The sequence below is a fragment of the Erinaceus europaeus genome, chromosome X (assembly GCF_950295315.1).
Source record: "Erinaceus europaeus chromosome X, mEriEur2.1, whole genome shotgun sequence".
Taxonomy (NCBI): Eukaryota; Metazoa; Chordata; class Mammalia; order Eulipotyphla; family Erinaceidae; genus Erinaceus; species Erinaceus europaeus.
In genome coordinates, this window is record NC_080185.1 from 67030349 (window position 1) to 67047807 (window position 17459).

Consider the following 17459-nt stretch of genomic DNA (forward strand, 5'->3'; position numbering starts at 1 on the left):
AACAATATTTATACCCCTTTCCCATATTAGGGAGCTACTCTCTTCCCTGATCCAGCTTTCTGTTCCTTTTCCAGCCATGATATCATCTCCCCAGACAATAACTTGCATCCACCTGTATATAAGCTTTCAGGTTCAGGGGGGAAAAAAAGTATAGCTACAGGCCCTTTGGAATATAACTACAATATGCCTACTAAGCTCATGACTGATCAAAAAAAATTTTGGCATTTTATGTTAACTCTCTTTCCAGCAACCAGGTTCCAGATGCTAGCAGGATGTCAAACAGACTTCCCTGGATAGACAATCCCACCAATGTGTCCTGGTGCTCTGATTCCCCAGAGTCCCACCCTACTAGGGAAAGAGAGAGACAGGCTGGGAGTATGGATCCACCTGTCAACCCCCATGTTCAGTGGGAAAGCAATTACAAAAACTAGACCTTTCACCTTCTGCATCCCACAATGACCTTGATGACCTTTATCCCCCAGAGGGATAAAGAATAGGAAAGCTATCAGGGGAGGGGACAGGATACGGAGTTCTGGTGGTGGGAACTGTATGGAGTTGTATCCTTCTTATCCTATGGTTTTTCCAATGTTTCCTTTTTATAAATAAATAAATAAACAAATAAAAGAAAGACCAACATAATCAAACCAGAGTTCCAAAATGGTGGCACACAGCTGCCAAGCTGTGCCATTTTGAACAGTGAGTTTGCTATCAGATCCAGAAGAAAAGAAAAAGGAGCTTAAAACTTTTTAAGTTTTAACTCACAATTTTTTTAGCCTGAATTTAAGGCAAGGGCACAACAAAAACCAGATAGCTTTCACCACCAAGAGACATCTCAAAACACAACCACAACCACTGTCCCAGAATATAGAAACATGAGAAGCCTAGAGATCACAACAGCACCACCTGGTAGCCAACAATAAGAATAACCATAAATGTGCAAATAAAAAAACAACAAAATGTGTCACAACAATCAAATAGTAGCAAAATAGAGGAAATCCAAGAAACTCCAGATGCAGAGAGTCTATCAGAGACAGACTAGAGAAAGCTTATTATGAGAGTCCTCCAATAACTTAAGAATTGAAAGAGCATTTTACTTTAAAATTAAGACACACAAAAGAAAAAAAAATCAGAACAGAATTTGGTAAGAAGCTACAAGGCTTGAAAGAAGAACTCCAGGCAGAATTCACTAAGCAGTTAGGAAGCCTGAAAGAAAATTTTCAAACAGAACTGCAAGGACTTAGACATCTTTAGCGCAGTTCAAGCTCAGGTAGAAGGTTTATGAAGTAGATTCACACATGCTGAAAAGGATTTCCAGTCTAGAAGATTCAATTAGCTTACTCTTTGAATTCAACATCGAGGGAGAGGAGAGGTTTAGAAAGAATAAAGTAAGTCTCTGCGAAATTGCAGACTCCATCAAAAGGTCAAATGTAAAAGTAATAGTAATATCTGAAGATGAAGGAAGGCTCAAAGAACCAGAGGTAATTTTCAGAGAAATTTTAGCTGAGAATGTTCCTCTCCTCTGGTGAGGTCTTTCCTAACACATTGGACTACCCACATTCACATCATTTAACTAAGTAACAGATACCATATATAGGCTAGGGTTTAGGGTACTGAGTACAGGTGTACATGTATCAATAAGCAAGTGGCAATTCTGTAACTCAAAATTAAAGTGCTCATTAATAGTTGAAATGCCTTAAGAATGCATCATAAATTTTCTAATTGATTGGACATAGATCAAATTAGCTGGGAAGCCTAGCAGAAGGGCCCAGAGAAGACAGACCCCCAAAACCTAATTCTAGCTGGGTTCAACAAACGACACTCAATATTTAAACAATTGGGAGACTATCTAAGGTCATCATATAAAGAGAGGACTACAAAAGTTGGATAAGGGCAAGAGACTGGCTCACTTACTAATGGCCCTTTTGGTCAGTATCACACCACATCATAATTTGGGGCTCTAGTTAGGGAATCCTTGGTCTCCCAAGCAAATATAATATGGGCTTATACCTCTAATGGATCACTCTCTCCACCACCACTGGTCATTTACACCAGGAACATCATCATAAGCCCTCATATGGACCCTCCCAGTATCTTTCCCTCACCATAAAGCAGTGATGGTAGCTTTAGCTCTAGTCTTTGAAGAAGGATTGGGGTATCCTGCCCTGTCACTTAAGGAAGACTGGTTCTGAAATGAGTGCAGCCTGCAATGTTCCCAGATGGACTCAGAGGTTACACAGACTCTTGAGCTAAACTATATATACATACCCTGGATCAGGTGGATGATGGAAAATAGTGAATTATATGCACAGAGTTTTTTTTCAGGAATGGGAGCTACTCACTGCTCTAATCCAACTTTCTAGCCTTTTCTCTACTCTGACACAATTTTCTCAGACAATATTTATATCCAACTTAAGGCTAGCTATCAAACTAAAGCAAAACTATCACAATTGTATGCCTCCAGGAACATCTCTAAGATGCGCTTTCCAGCTTTCTTCCACCATAAGATCCCTAATCTCATATGCTCCAGTCCTCCTTTTTGGTTCCTGTTCATTAGCTATTTTGCCTCAATTTATTTCCTGCCACCTTCCAGACACCAAGTTGCAGATATACCATGAATCTACCCTGACTTCTCTGGGCAGATGACCTCACCAGTGTGTCCTGAAATCTCACCTCTCCAGAGATCTGTCCCACTGGGGAAGGATAGAAACAGTCTGGGGGTATAGATCTACCTGCCAAAGTCCAAGTCCAGCTGAGAAGGAATTACAGAAGCTAGAACTACTATGTTCTGCACCCCAAAAACAAACTTGATCCATACTCCCAGAGGGGAAGAAGTAATAGGAGGATGAAGATAAGAAGGCTCTGAACTCGAGCTTCATCAGCATCCAGAGAGAGAAAAAGAAAAGGAAAGGAATATATAGAGGTGGTCAAGTTGTCATGAATGGCTTGGAAGGTAAGAGAGGACGGGTTCAAGAAGAAAAATAGGGCAATTATGTATAAATGTAGACAGATAGTTGTAGAGATGATGGATGACCCATGTGGTGGATTATAGTGGGATGACTGAAGATTCAGAACCCTAGTGGTGGGAACAGAGTGGATTTTTACCCCTGTTGACATGTAATTTTATGAACCAATATTAAATCACTAATAATTGCTTTTTAAAAAATCACAGCCTAAAATAAAAAGGGGAAAAATTGGATATAAATTAATGAGCTATGCCTGAAATAGATATGCAAGCAAACAATGCCAGGATATGTTGTTTTCGACGGGTTATGTTGTTTTCGCTGGGCTGGCTTCACGAGCGGGTAACAGACGACCAGGGACTCATGGTTGAGCTGTAGGCAGTATCTCTTTATGTTCATCAGATATATTGGTCTGTAGTTTTCCTTTTTTGCTGTGTCCCTATCTGCTTTTGGTGTCAGGGTGATGTTGGCTTCGTAGAAAGTGGAATGGAGTATTCCTGTTTCTTCAATCTTATGGAAAAGCTTAAGAAGTATGGGTACTAACTGTTTTCTGAATGTTTTCTAGAATTCATTTGTGAAGCCATATGGTCCAGGACTTTTGTTTTTGGGGAGATTCTTAATTACGGTTTCAATTTCTTTGTCTGTGATTGGTGCATTTAGATTTTGTGGTTCTTCTTGGTTCAGTTTTAGAAGGGCATATGCTTCTAGGAATTGTTCCATTTCTTCCAGATTCTCTAGCTTGGTGGCATATAGTTCTTTATAGAAATAGGATACTCTTTATAGAAGTGGGATTCTCTGGATTTCTGTGGTGTCAGTCGTGATGTCTCCTAAATCGTTTACAATTCTATTAACTAGAGGCTTCTGTCTTTTTTGTTTGGTGAGTCTGGCTAGGGGGTTGTCAATTTTGTTTAATCTTTCAAAGAACCAACATTTGGCTTCATTGATCTTTTGTATGGCTCTCTTATTTTCAATGTTGTTTATTTCTGCTCTAATTTTAGTGATTACTGTCCTTCTGGTTGCTTTGGGGTTTCTTTGTTCCTCTTCCTCTAAGTCCTTGAGGTGTGCAGTAAGGTCGTTCATTTGAGCTTTTTCTTGGTGTTTCATATGTGATTTTATGGCTATAAGTTTCCCTCTCAGTACTGCTTTAGTTGTGTCCCAAATATTTTGATAGGTTGTGTCTTCATTTTCATTTGTTTCCAGGAACATTTGGAATTCCTTCTTGAGTGAATCTCTGACCCAGTGGTTCTTATGAGTATGTTGTTTAGTTTCTAAATTATGTGACTTTTAATGATTTTCTGTTTGTTGTTAAATGTTAGTTTTACTCCACAGTGGTCTGAGAAGATACTTGGGATGATTTCAATGCTCTTGAATTTACTGATGCTGTCTTTGTGGCCTTATATGTGGTCTATCCTTGAGTATGTGTTATGTGGATTTGAAAAGAAGTTTTATACCAGTTTTTTGGGCTGAAGGACTCTGAAAATGACCAAGAGGTCTAGTCTGTCAATCTCTTCATTCAATTCTCTTGTATCTTTGTTGGTTCTCTGCTTTGTTGATCTGTCTAAGTGTGAGAATAGGGTATTAAAGTCTCCCACTATTATTGTAATACTATTGATGCATTTTTGAAATTCTTCAGTAAGTGCTTGACATATTTGGATGGTTCCTCATTGGGTGCATAAATGTTAATAATTGTTAAGTCTTCTTGGCTGATTGATCCTCTAATCATTATGTAATGTCCTTGCCTAACTTTTATTATTTTATTTAATTTAAAATCTATTGTGTCTGAGATGAGAATGGCTGTTCCAGCTTTCTTTGTGGTCTGTTAGCCTGTATGATAGTTTTCCATCCTTTCACTTTGAGTCTATGTTTATCTTGTGACAGATGGGATTCTTGCAAGCAGCATATGGTTGTGTTATGTTTTCTGATCCATCCCCCCACTCTGTACCTTTTGATCTGTGAGTTTAAGCCATTGACATTTGTTGATATTATGGATTTAATGCATTCTAGTGCCATTGTTAAAATTTTTTTGTTGTTGTTCTGATATATTGCAAGTATTATAGTGATGTTGTTGTTTATAAGAGGTCTTTTAGAACCTCTTTCAGAGCCTGTTTGGTGATGGTTGCTTCCTCTAACTGTTGTTTGTCTAAGAAGGTTGTGATCCCTCCATCTAGTTTGAATGAAACTCTAGCAGGATATATTATCCTTGGTTGAAACCCTTTTTCATTCAGGGCTTGATAGATATCTTGCCATTATCTTCTGGCTTTTAGAGTTTGAGTGGAGAAGTCTGCAGATAATCTTATGGGTTTTCCCCTGTATGTGACTTTTTGTTTCTCTCTTGCAGCCTTTAGGATCCTTTCTTTATCCTTACTCCTTCGCATTGTGACTATGATGTGTCATGGTGTCTTCAGGTCTGGGTTGATTCTGTTTGGAACTCTCTGGGCCTCTTGAATCTTGATGTCCTTTCTGTTGTTCAGGTCTGGCAAGTTTTCTTCTATTATTTCTTCTAGAATGTTTGCTTCCCCTTCCTCTCTTTCTTCCTCTGGCAGGCCAATTATACGAATGTTACTTCTTTTGAGATCATCCCACATGTCTCTGTTGTTGTTTTCAGTGTCTCTCAATCTCTTTTTGAGCTCTTTCACCTCTTTCTTAGTTTTCTCTAACTCATCCTCTGTCTGACTAATTCCGTTTTCTGCTTCTGTTAGTCTGCTTTCCCTTGCCTCAGCTTCTTTCTTCATTACAGCTATTTCAGCTTTCAGTTCTCTAGTTGCCTCAAGATAATCAGTATTTTCCTTGGGGGTCTCATCTGTTGTTTCCCTATTAGTGCCATTCCTTTCCTCCAAAGTTGTTTTCATTTCTGTGATTAATAAGTTTATTATTGCTTGCATACTTTTCTTATCTATGGTTACTTCTGGCTGATTTGTAGTTTTTTCTGGGCTCTTGTCTTCATTCATTGGAGTAGCAGTTTTATTTGTTTTTGATCTACCCATTTTTTTGATTTATGTGTTTCTTTTTTATGCTCTGTTCTTCCTCAGTTGTTGTGTCTTGAGTACAAGCAACACTGTATTAAATACCTTTATGACAATTGCACTCACCAACCTCAGGAATTACAACAGGAACTGAAGCAAGTATTGAAGCAGTTTAATCACTACCAGTTAGGCAAACAATGTCTCCAGTCTGTGAAAAAATAGTAACCATATCCCAGTGAAGAAGAAAGAGGAAAGAAAGAAGGAATAGCAAGAATAGACAGTTATGCAAATCTAATACCCAATGTATATTCTAGTGGTAACAAGAGGGGGAAGGGATGTAGAGCAGAGATACACATGTAGAGAGTCCACTGTGAGTCAGTTTTCTTCTCCGAAATAGTTCACAAATTCAGAAATGCAAAGAAGAAGGAAGAAGTGTATAATGAGATAAAAAAAAGAAAAAAGAAACAAGAGAGAGAAAATAGAAAAGATAAGAAAAAGACCTGTAATTAAAGAGCAGTGAAAGGAAAGGTTTTTTTATTACTTTATCTTTAATTTAATTTAATTTAATTTTTTAATTATCTGGGAGGAGGAGGAAGGGTAGAGTCTGTAGAGGAGGTAGGAGTAAAGAGACAAGTTCCTCTCACAATAGATAAGATGCCCTCTACCCTAGCAATGAAAGATACCCTAAGACTTAATTCTGATCAACCTAAAGGGGGGGAGATATATGCCTTTATATAATATTAATAATAAAATAGGGCAGGGTAAAAAAAAAAAAACACTGTCCCAGATTACCTCAAACCTCGTGATCAGAGGCAGCTGATTGTTAAGAAAGAAAAAAAAGAAAAAAAAATTTAAAAAAAAAACCTTAGGACTAGACAAGGATAGCTGAAATAGACAGTTATGCAAATCTACTATCCACTGCATATTCCAGGGGTAGCTAAAGGATGAAGGGAACTTGAGCAGAGATACTCACAGTGAGAGTCCACTCTGAGTCAGAATTCTTCCCCAAAATAATTCCAAAATGTGTATCAGTGAATTCATTGAAAGCACACTGTTTGGTGGTGTGGGGGATGGGGCCTGTCGCTTTGGAAGCTGTAGGATTAAAGAAGAAAGGATAACAAGAATGAGTAAAATAAAAATAAAGAAAGAGAGAGAGAAAAAAGAAAAATATAAGAAAAAGAACAGTAATAACAGATATTTGAAAGGAAAGAGTTTTTTATTTATTTATTTTTAATAATTTAATTAGCTATGCGGGGTGGAGGGGTTGGCTACTTAGAAAGAAAAAAGGCCAGAGGTTTCAGAAGGGAATAGACTTAGAATGACTGATACTCCCTGGTGAGACAGGAATCTTGGTAAAGAAAGAAGCTCATCAGGGGAGCCTGCTAGGAGCTGGTCCCCAGGGACTTGTTATGGGGGGGGGGTAAAGGGGAGGAGGTGTGCCTTGGGATTAATAATTTAAAAGAAAAATTTTTGCCTTTTTTTCTACTCTATTTTTTAACCCAAATTAAGTTATAGTCACCTCCTTGATATCACCACCCTTATTGACTGGCCTACTAAAGGCAAAAAATCCTACTGTTTCCAGAAAATGTGGTCAGAGCTCAAGCCACTAGCAGCTTCTCAGTCCGTCATCTTTTGGGAACCTCGTGGATCACTTTCTAACAAAGTCCCAAAACCTAGATATACACCAGTTTCTGTGAGAGAGAGAGCATATGTTCACATGTATCCATTAACAAGTGCAAAATATATACCTGAAAGCAGAAGTACACTAGAGTTTGCATTGAGCAACCCCCCAACACTTACTCTCCACTATTCCAAGCTTTGGGTGCATTATTGCTCAACAATTTGTTTGGCTTTCTATGTTAACTCTCTTTTCAGCCACCAGGTTCCAGATGTCATCAGGATGCTGGCCAGGTTTCCCTGGACTGAAGACCCCACCAATGTGTCCTGGAGCTCCACTTCCCCAGAGACCCACCCTACTAGGGAAAGAGAGAGGCAGACTGGGAGTATGGACCGACCAGTCAATGTCCATGTTCAGTGGGGAAGCAATTACAGAAGCCAGACCTTCTACCTTCTGCTACCCACAATGACCCTGGGTCCATGCTCCCAGAGGGATAGAGAATGGGAAAGCTATCAGGAGAGGGGATGGGATATGGAGATAGGATGGTGGGAATTGTGTGGAGTTGTACCCCTCCTACCATATGGTTTTGTTAATTTATCCTTTCTTAAATAAAAAATAAATTAAAAAATAAAAATAAATAAAAAATAAGCAAAGTAAAAGCACATTATGTATTTCTGCTGTCTTCCACAGAGGAAACAATATATTGCTTCTATTTGGGCAGTATCTGCCTAGCAATAGCAAAACAAATTCCTATAGCTCTTTATCCAAGATGACTTCATACAATCTTTTTCTTCTTCCTCTTTTCAACTTCCAAGTACTTTTAAATTTATTTCCTGGGGCAGTGGTGCACTCCATAAAATGCACACAGACATGGGTTAAAGACCAAGATCAGTGTCTATTTATATGGAGGAAGTTTTTCAAAATTAGTGAAGCAATGCTGCAGTTGTCTCTCTCTACTTCTCTATCCTTCTCTCTCCATTTCCCTCTGAGTCTTTCAAAAAGGAATAAACAAACAAGGTCACAGAGTGGTGAATCAGCTGTGCAAGCGCTGAGCCCCAGTGATAATCCTAGTGGTGACAATAATAACAACAACAATAAATGATTGAATAAGTCCCAGTTGTTATCCTTAACAGCTTGTAAAGATTTGTAAGGTATCCCACTCAAGGAAGATTGGTCCTGAAATGAGTGCAACCTAACTGTTCCCAGCTATGATCGTGAGCTGAGCTCAGACCAACATATCAGGGACTTAGAGGTCACACAGGCTCTGGTGCTAAATATATATATATAGTCCCTGGATCAGGTGGACAGAGGTAAATAGTTAATTCTATCCACAGAATATTTTCAATAACGGGAGATACTCTCTGCTCTAATCCAACTTTTTAGCCCTTTACTCTGACACCATTTTCACAGACAACTTACTTTTTATCTAATTTCATGTTAGTTATCAAATTCAAGCAAAAACTGCCATAGTTGTGGGTTCCCAAAAACATGCCTAAAGTAGACTTCTGAGGTTTCATGCACCCTAAGATCCCTAATCTCATCTGTTGTCTTCCTACTTTGTGGTTCCTGTTTATTAACCATTTTGTCTCACTTTATGTCTTGCCACCTTCCAGACACCAAGCTGCAGACAATACCATGATTCCACCCTGACTTCTCTGGGCAGATAACCTCACCAGTTTGTCCTGGAATCTCACCTCTCCAGAGATCTGGCCCACTAGGGAAAGACAGAAATGGACTGGGGATATAAATCAATCTGGCAACACCCAAATCCAGTGGAGAAGCAGAGTTTCATATGAAACTCCCATACACAGTCATAAAATAATGTTTTTTTTAAGTTAATAATATCAAGGACCAGAGAGAGTAGAGATAGCTCACAACTTGTGATTCACCTTGGTGAAATTGTAATGTGTGAGGTCCAGTCTCTGGAAATTAATAAAGTAAGAAAGTCAATCTCATATTAGGTATATATTTAGTCTTACTATGATAAACATTAAATGAGAAAAAAAATAAAGTGAACATCAACAAACACACCACATGTGTTCTCTGAAGAACTGATATTATCTCTGCTAAGAGATTTCTGATGTCATGTTGAACTGTTGAGAAGATTTTTGTGATGTTGCTAGATTTAATTTTATTTGATTTATCTGAAATTGTTTCAACTTAACTGGATATCTAGTTTTATATTTCATTTATAAATGTCATACTGTTTTCACTTTTGCTTACTTTCTCTTTTTAACTCATTTTTATTGTTCTATTTTTCACATTCTGTTAGTGTCTTCTTTAGGTGGAAAATTCTTTAAAGAAGAGTTAGCAAATAAAACATGGTATTAGCTTTCCATTTTTTAAGTATTTCTGCTAGACTACATTAACTCAGAGAGGTACTATTGTTAGTATTAAAGAGTGTTTCAGATCACTAGAATTGGATCATCTACTTGTTACCCCCTCAACACTCGCCCAAGTACACATTGTCTGTACAGGTTTCTGTACAACGATTAATGCAAATATAAACAAGTATAGGCATCTGAGATAAGATCAATTACAGAGCTTAAAAGTTTTTATATTTGGAAGAAAGTAAGGTTTTCATATGAAAACACATATTAGTAGCAGAAAATTAATCATTTTGATTCCTAATTGGAAGGCTGAGTCTAAGTTAAACTGTTTATTACCACCCCCCACCCCCGCTGAAGCCTGATGAAGAAATAGAAGTGCTGAAGAGGTATGATCTCAGTTTTAGATCACACAACCTATTATTAATTTCTTTTGGACAAGGAGTATGATTTTTAAAAATGTGTATATTCACCTTAATGCTTACTAATTGAGTTTAAAATGCCTTCTGACATTGCCATACAATGTACTAACAGTGCAGCCCCCTTTTATATACCCATTAACTGCAATTGTATGCAACACCATGACTTTTCAGTACCATTTTTAAATTAAATTTTATTTTAATGACTGATTACAGGAATAATGATTTATAAAACAGTGGTGGTCACATGAATACAATTTGTCATATTTTTCATGATAAGTATCTGCACACCAATCCCACTGCCTACTTGGATCCTCCACTACAATTGTGCGTTGGCTCCCCAGTGCTCTCTCAACCTTTTTCTCTTGCACCCCATGTCCTTGACAACACTGTAACAGAATAAATCTAATCTAGTTTTCACCTTGGGCTTTGCCTTCCTCTCCTTGTTTTTTAAGTCTAACCTATAAGTGAGATCATTTGATATTCATACTTCTTCTTATAGTTTATCTTACAGCATGATTCCTTTAAGTTCCATTCATCATGAGGCAAAATAGATGACTTCATCATTTTTATTGGACAATTCATGGTTTACAGTGTATACAGTCATTGGTAAATGTGTAAAATAGTAATCTGTAAAACACTCTCACCCCAGTTTAGGTCCTCCTCCACCATCATGTACCAGGACCTGAAAGCCTCCCTCCGCAAAACCAGCCCCCTTACCCCCAGTCTTTCTTTCACTTTGGTGCAATATACCAAACCCTATTCAAATTCTACTTTGTGGTTCCTCTTTCTGTCTTTATTTCTCAACTTATATCTGAAAGAGGATCATTGCATATTCATCCTCCTCTGTCTGTCTTAACTCACTTAACATGATTCCTTCAAGCTCCATCCAAGGTGAGGTGAAGAAGATGACATCATTATTCTTAATGGCTGAGTGATATATATATATATGATTATTTTCTTAGCTACTTATCTATTGTTAGACACCTAGGTTACTTCCATGTTTGGGCTATTACAAATTGTGATGCTATGGATATAAGTGTACACAGATCTTTTTGAATATGTGTTTTTGGTTCCTTGAGATATATTCCCAGGAGAAAAATTGCTGGGCCACAAAATAGGTCTATTTCTAGCCTTTTGAGAGTTCTCTAGACTGCTCTCCCTCCACAGGAGTTGGGCCAATTTACATTTCTACCAGCAGTGCAGTAGTGTTCTTTTGCTCCCACAACCTCTCAAGCATTTGTTGTTGCTATCCTTTCTGATATATGACATTCTCACAGAGGTGAATTGCTGTTGTCTTTATTTTCATGTTTCTGGCAACCAATAAACTGGAGGATTTTTTGATATCTGTTGGCTTTTTGTATCTCATCTTTACTGAATATTTTGTTTATATCCTCTCCCCTTTTTGGGGTGGGGTCTTTGTTGTTGTTGTTTCTGTTGCTGAGTTTGGTGAGTTCTTTCTATATTTTGATTATTAGCATTTTGTCCGAGATATGGCATGTAAAGTTCTTATTATAGAATGGGAGAAGATTTCATCATTTTAAACAGCTGAGTAATGAAGATATATATGGCATATTCTGCTAATGATTTGCAGGGGAATTTAAAGGATAAGAAAACACACAGTAAAAATTAAAGAAAATTTATAGGAGTAAACAAGAAACAGTCACCAATAGAAGAGATGGGCAGGTAATATAAATAATCCGTATACCTTAAAAGTGAGACAGAGGGAAGTACATTGGCTAAGAGGGTATCAATTACCTCTCTATTAGCCAAGAATCCTTTGACTATATACCTTTTAATTGATATTGGGTTCTACTGAGTAAATAGAGTCAGGAGTATGTTGCTAGCCACCTTGGTGTCAGGGATAGCTTTCTGTTTTATTCATTTGCCTGCTGTAAAGCGTGGCTGTTTATAATCATATTTAGATTATTAATCATGTACTTGCAAATGCAAATTTCTTTCTAAGAGATGGAGGTTGTCTAGGCTAACTATGAAACTGTTTATTTCATCAGCCAAGCAAAAATCCATGTTTATAATTTTATGCCACAGTAAATATAATTCCATTGTGTAGAAGTTTAGAGTGGTAAAAATTAATGAAGGTTCTTCCAGAAATGTTCAGAGTAACAGAAAATTCATGAAACAGCTAGATCAGTACAGTTTCAGCTGGTCTGCAGATGAAAAAACTCATTATAAATGCTTGATCTAAACATCAAGGTTCAACATCAACAGAATTGATTCACACTAATGCCAATGTTTTGTGGATAATCCAAGAAAAATTTCACAGATTTTTGATATAGAAACCTTACAGCTCAGTTATTCTTTACAATGATAAAAGATATTATTTGTACAGAAATCTTAGTGAAACAGTGGTCAAAATTCATTCTTTGGCTGCTAACCAATGTCACAAACACCCAACAGTACAGAGCACGTGACAGAGTTGATACTGAATAAAATTTTTGTTACATCTACTAAAACAACTGTATAAAGCAGCTACAAAATAAACCTAGTGATATACAAACTACCATAATCCTGAGGAAGATAAAAGAGGTTCTTAAATATAATGTGAAGTTAGTTTCTAATAAGGTGCTTCTGAACTGCTGAAAGACAATTTGTTTTCAAGTTAGTCTATGAAGTATCTATTATCATGATAGTACAATTTTACTGACCAGATTACAGGATCTGATGATATAAAGTCTCTTGATAAATATATATATATATATATATATATATATATATATATATATATATCCTGTACTTTCTGTGGTTATAATTGAAGGAAAACCAATCTTGATAAAGGGCCCTATAAGGAATAATTTTCTTGTCCAGTGTCTGTGATGACAACATATATTTAACCATTACAACATTGATCATTCCTTGACCTGCATTTATCCATGCAACAGAACTAAGAAGCTTCCAAGGGAATACAGCATGGTCTATGTCAACAAAGCATACCACTACAACTAAGATGTCCCATTTCTCATGCAGAGACCAGCAAAGGATGATAAACATGATTCTTCTAAACACCTGGTGTGAAAAATCCAATGTCTATATGTCCCTCCTTTTCAGGGATGTATCAATAACTTTGTTAGTTATACTGAGGTGCCACCATAATTGTTCTTTATATATCTTAGAAGCTCAAGTTCCATGTCATACAGGCACTGAGTATTTCGATATCTAAACAAACCCTGTATAAGGTGTTTTAAATACAAGTATATAGAATAAGGGGGACTTTGAGAGTTACATCTCGAAGCTCCCGGTAATGATATTTACCTGGTTGTCTTGTTGTCCAGCAGAAGACCTGAGTGCTAAACCCAGCATGGTATCAACTGTGGATCTACAATGTTAGGGACTGTTCCATTCTCCGAAAGGAGGCTGGACAACATACTTTACCACTCGAGGAAGATGGGTCCTGAAATTAGTGCATCCTGGAATGTTTCTAGCTGCTACCACAGACTGAGAGCTCAGACCTATAGAGATGCAGAGGTTAAACAGGCTCCTGTGCTGACTACTAGCCCCAGATCAAATCTATAGTGTTTACAGTTAGCAGTAGTTATATACCTTTTCCATATTTGGGAGCTGCTCTCTTCCCTGATCCAGCTTTCTATTCCTTTTTCCAATCATGACACCATCTCTCCAGACGATAACTTGAGTCCACCTGCATGTTACTTGTCAGCCCCAGGCCAAAACTAGTAAAGTCATGGGCCCCTTGGAATATACCTAAAATAGACCTACTAGCTTTTTCCAAATCTTCATCTGAAATACTCTTGTCTTTAGGTTCATGATTAGTCAACAATTTGTTATGCTTTATATCTTAACTCTTTTTCAACCACCGTACTACCAGATACTACCATGATGTCAACCAGACTTCCCTGGGCAAACAACCTCACCAACGTGTTCTGGAACCTCATCTCACCAGACTCCTACCCCACTAGGGAAAGATATAAACAGGCTGGGAGTATGGATAGACCTGCCAAGGCCCATGTTTAGTGGGGAAACAATTACAGAAGCCAGAACTTCTACCTTCTGCACCCCATAATGATCCTGGGTTCATACTCTGAGAAGAACTAAGAATAGGAAAGCTCCCAATGGAGGGGAATGGTATGTGGAACTCTGATGGTGGTAATTGTCCTCTTATCCTATGGTATTGCCAATAATTCCATTTTATAAATAAAATTTTAAAAATGTATATTGGATTTACTATACTCTTGGTGAAATTGCTTATGAAACTTCTTAAGTAATCGTTCAGAAGAAATAAGCACTTAGTGATCATTCTCTGACTTTAGAAGCTTTCAAAGATGAAGTGGAAACCTAGTAGTCACCAGAAGAACCTCAAAACTGCTGCATATAAAATTTTGATGCAATTTTTGAAAAAATAATACCAAGTGCTATTACCCTGAAGTTCAAGTATTGGTTTTAGTAGCTCTAGTCTGACTGCAAAAAGGGTATATAGATATAGATACAGCTGATATAAAAGCACTTCTGATAGTATCCAATTAAATGACCTTCAATTTTGACTCCATATAATTCTTCAAAATGCTGAAAAGTGAAGCACCAGGATGAAATGATATTCTCTCTCTCATGAAATTTTTCAAAGAATAGTTGTATTTCAGGAATTCAAAAGGGTGACCTAATGGCAGTTAGCAAATTAGAGGAAATACTGGTTGATGCCTTCCTAAAATGTGTAGAGACATCTCAGTTTTCTTATGTCTGGATATTTTATTAAAAATTACACTGCGTATTAATGAGGTTTTACTGGAGACTGTAATACAAGACAGAGATTTATGTCATGCTTTGAAATCTTTTTTTCTCCTCTCTCTCTTTTACTTTATTGAAGGGTTGATAGATTATTATGGTACAGTTGTTGATACCTAGGTACAATTTCTCATCTCCCTGTCATAGGTGTCTACAAAACACCACCACCAGGACTCCAAAGCCTCTCCAGTCCCATCACTTCACCACCTTTTTCAGATGTACATGCAAGAAAACAGAAGGGCTTAATTATATTGCTCAAGGTAATCCATCTACTGAGAGAAGAGTGAAAATGAATGTAATCTGACTTGAGTGTCTGAGCCCTATTATCTTCACTCTGTAGACTTAGAATCCCACTGTGAAGCTGAATATTAAATATGAGCATGACTTATTTTAAAGTCTTACCTACAGCAGCAGTTGATGATGCCATAAATTAATAGAAGCTTGATCTGTCCTTCTTACCTCCAAGAAGCATTACTTGGCATTAATTAGCCCAGACCATAGATAACCTGCCCATGTTTCTTTGTTTTGTACCAGAGTACAGCTCAGCTCTGGTTCATGGTGGTACTAGGAATTGAACCTGAGACCTTTGGTGCCTCAGGCATGAGTCTTTTAGCCTAATCATTATGTTCTGGTATTTTCTTATGGCGATGGAAAACATGAGGAATGCAGATGCTCAAAGATTGAATAGAGAAGGATTTGAAAGGAATACATACTTATATGTATTCCTGATAAAACCAAGAGTGGAGCAGAATTTAGTTTTTCACTTACATTGCTAGATTTGAAGGTCATACAGTGTCAACACTAGTACTATTGAATTAAAATATATTTTATTTAGACAACACTTAGGAAGAATTTTCTAACAGCAGCAACTAGGTTGATGACTTGAAAGATTAATTAAGGGAGAGAGATTCAAAACTAGCAAAACAAAATTCTTACCCCATGAAAAGAAAAATAAATGAGGAAGCATAAGAAGCAAGGGCAACTTTCTGTTCACTGGGTTCATACCTAAAGCTGTCACTAGAAATGTTTTGAAACATCTAGAAGTAAGGAGAGTGCACACACACTACGGCATACCATACTGAATAACCAAAGATAAATTGCATGAAGAAAAACAGAGTTAAACTTTCTTTGGTGAACTTAAACAATTGTATTTGTAATAAGTTAAACATAAAGGTTATTTAATGTTACAATGCAATGATACTAAAAAAAAAATATGATCCTAAAATAGAAACTGTAGCTGATAGCAGCATTAGTATTGGTTAATGATACAAACACCAACTTCAGGAAAAACTATCACTGAAGTTGTCATCTAGGAAAAAAGAGAACTTATTCATTTAATTTTAAGTAACAATTAAATTATATTGCCTTAACATTAAGTAAGTTTCATTATAAATCTCCATCTGTGTATATTACATAGAAGGGTAAGGGAGAAAGAAGATGTGAAAAAGGAATGATATTAGAAAGAAAAACGGAAATTCTCTCTTCCCAGGAAGGCCATAATTTTCTTTTCAATAGTTCCACTGGTACTCAGTGGAATAATTGATTTTTCCAGAGAATAGAAATTAAAATCCTTGGCCTACTTTTTTTTTTTCTTTTCTTTTCTTTTTTTTTTTTCTTTGAATCTCTTGAAAAGATGTTTAGTTATCATGTCACCTGGAAAACGAAGTGGATCCCCTTTGGTAGTAAAGATGATTACTGTCTTCTCTAACCTTCTTCTATTACTTATGAGAAAGTCTCACAGCACAGTGGTTACAATATCCAGAGTCAAAGAGAAGTGATTTGAATTCATCATTTACTAGATGTTTTACCTTGAATAATCATTAAATCTCTCTAGTCTTTGGTTTCTTTATTAATTGAGGATAATAGTACATATTCCATAATGGAATTTTTAAAAAAATAAGCAAAGGGAAATTTATGTCAGAAGAAGTATACTTGTAATCCGTGCTCTACCACCATTTAGTCTGTCAGAATTTGACAAATTTACAAGCGAGGGAATGATACCAGTTTTATGAATTACCAGGAATTAGAAACAATGTATATAAAGTGCCTGGCACATGTAACTAATAAAATAACCTGTTAGAAACCAAAGTAAAAAACTGAATAGATAGTTTTCTAAAGAGGAGATATATCTAGCAGACAGATATATGAAAATGCTTGGCTTTTATTATTTCTATTTTATATGCACTATTATTTTCCTGTTATTCTTTAAAAATAATGAATGATTGACATACAAATACACACACACAATTTATACATGTATCTCTATGTATAATTACATCTCTCATAACAAGAAAACAGTTAAAACTTTACATTTTATCATATTAAAATGTTTTTGATTAATGAGAGTTTCATGCATAGAAACTTTCCATTATTAATTTGTAGTATATTGTATGAAGTACACAGTATATATTAATTAAACA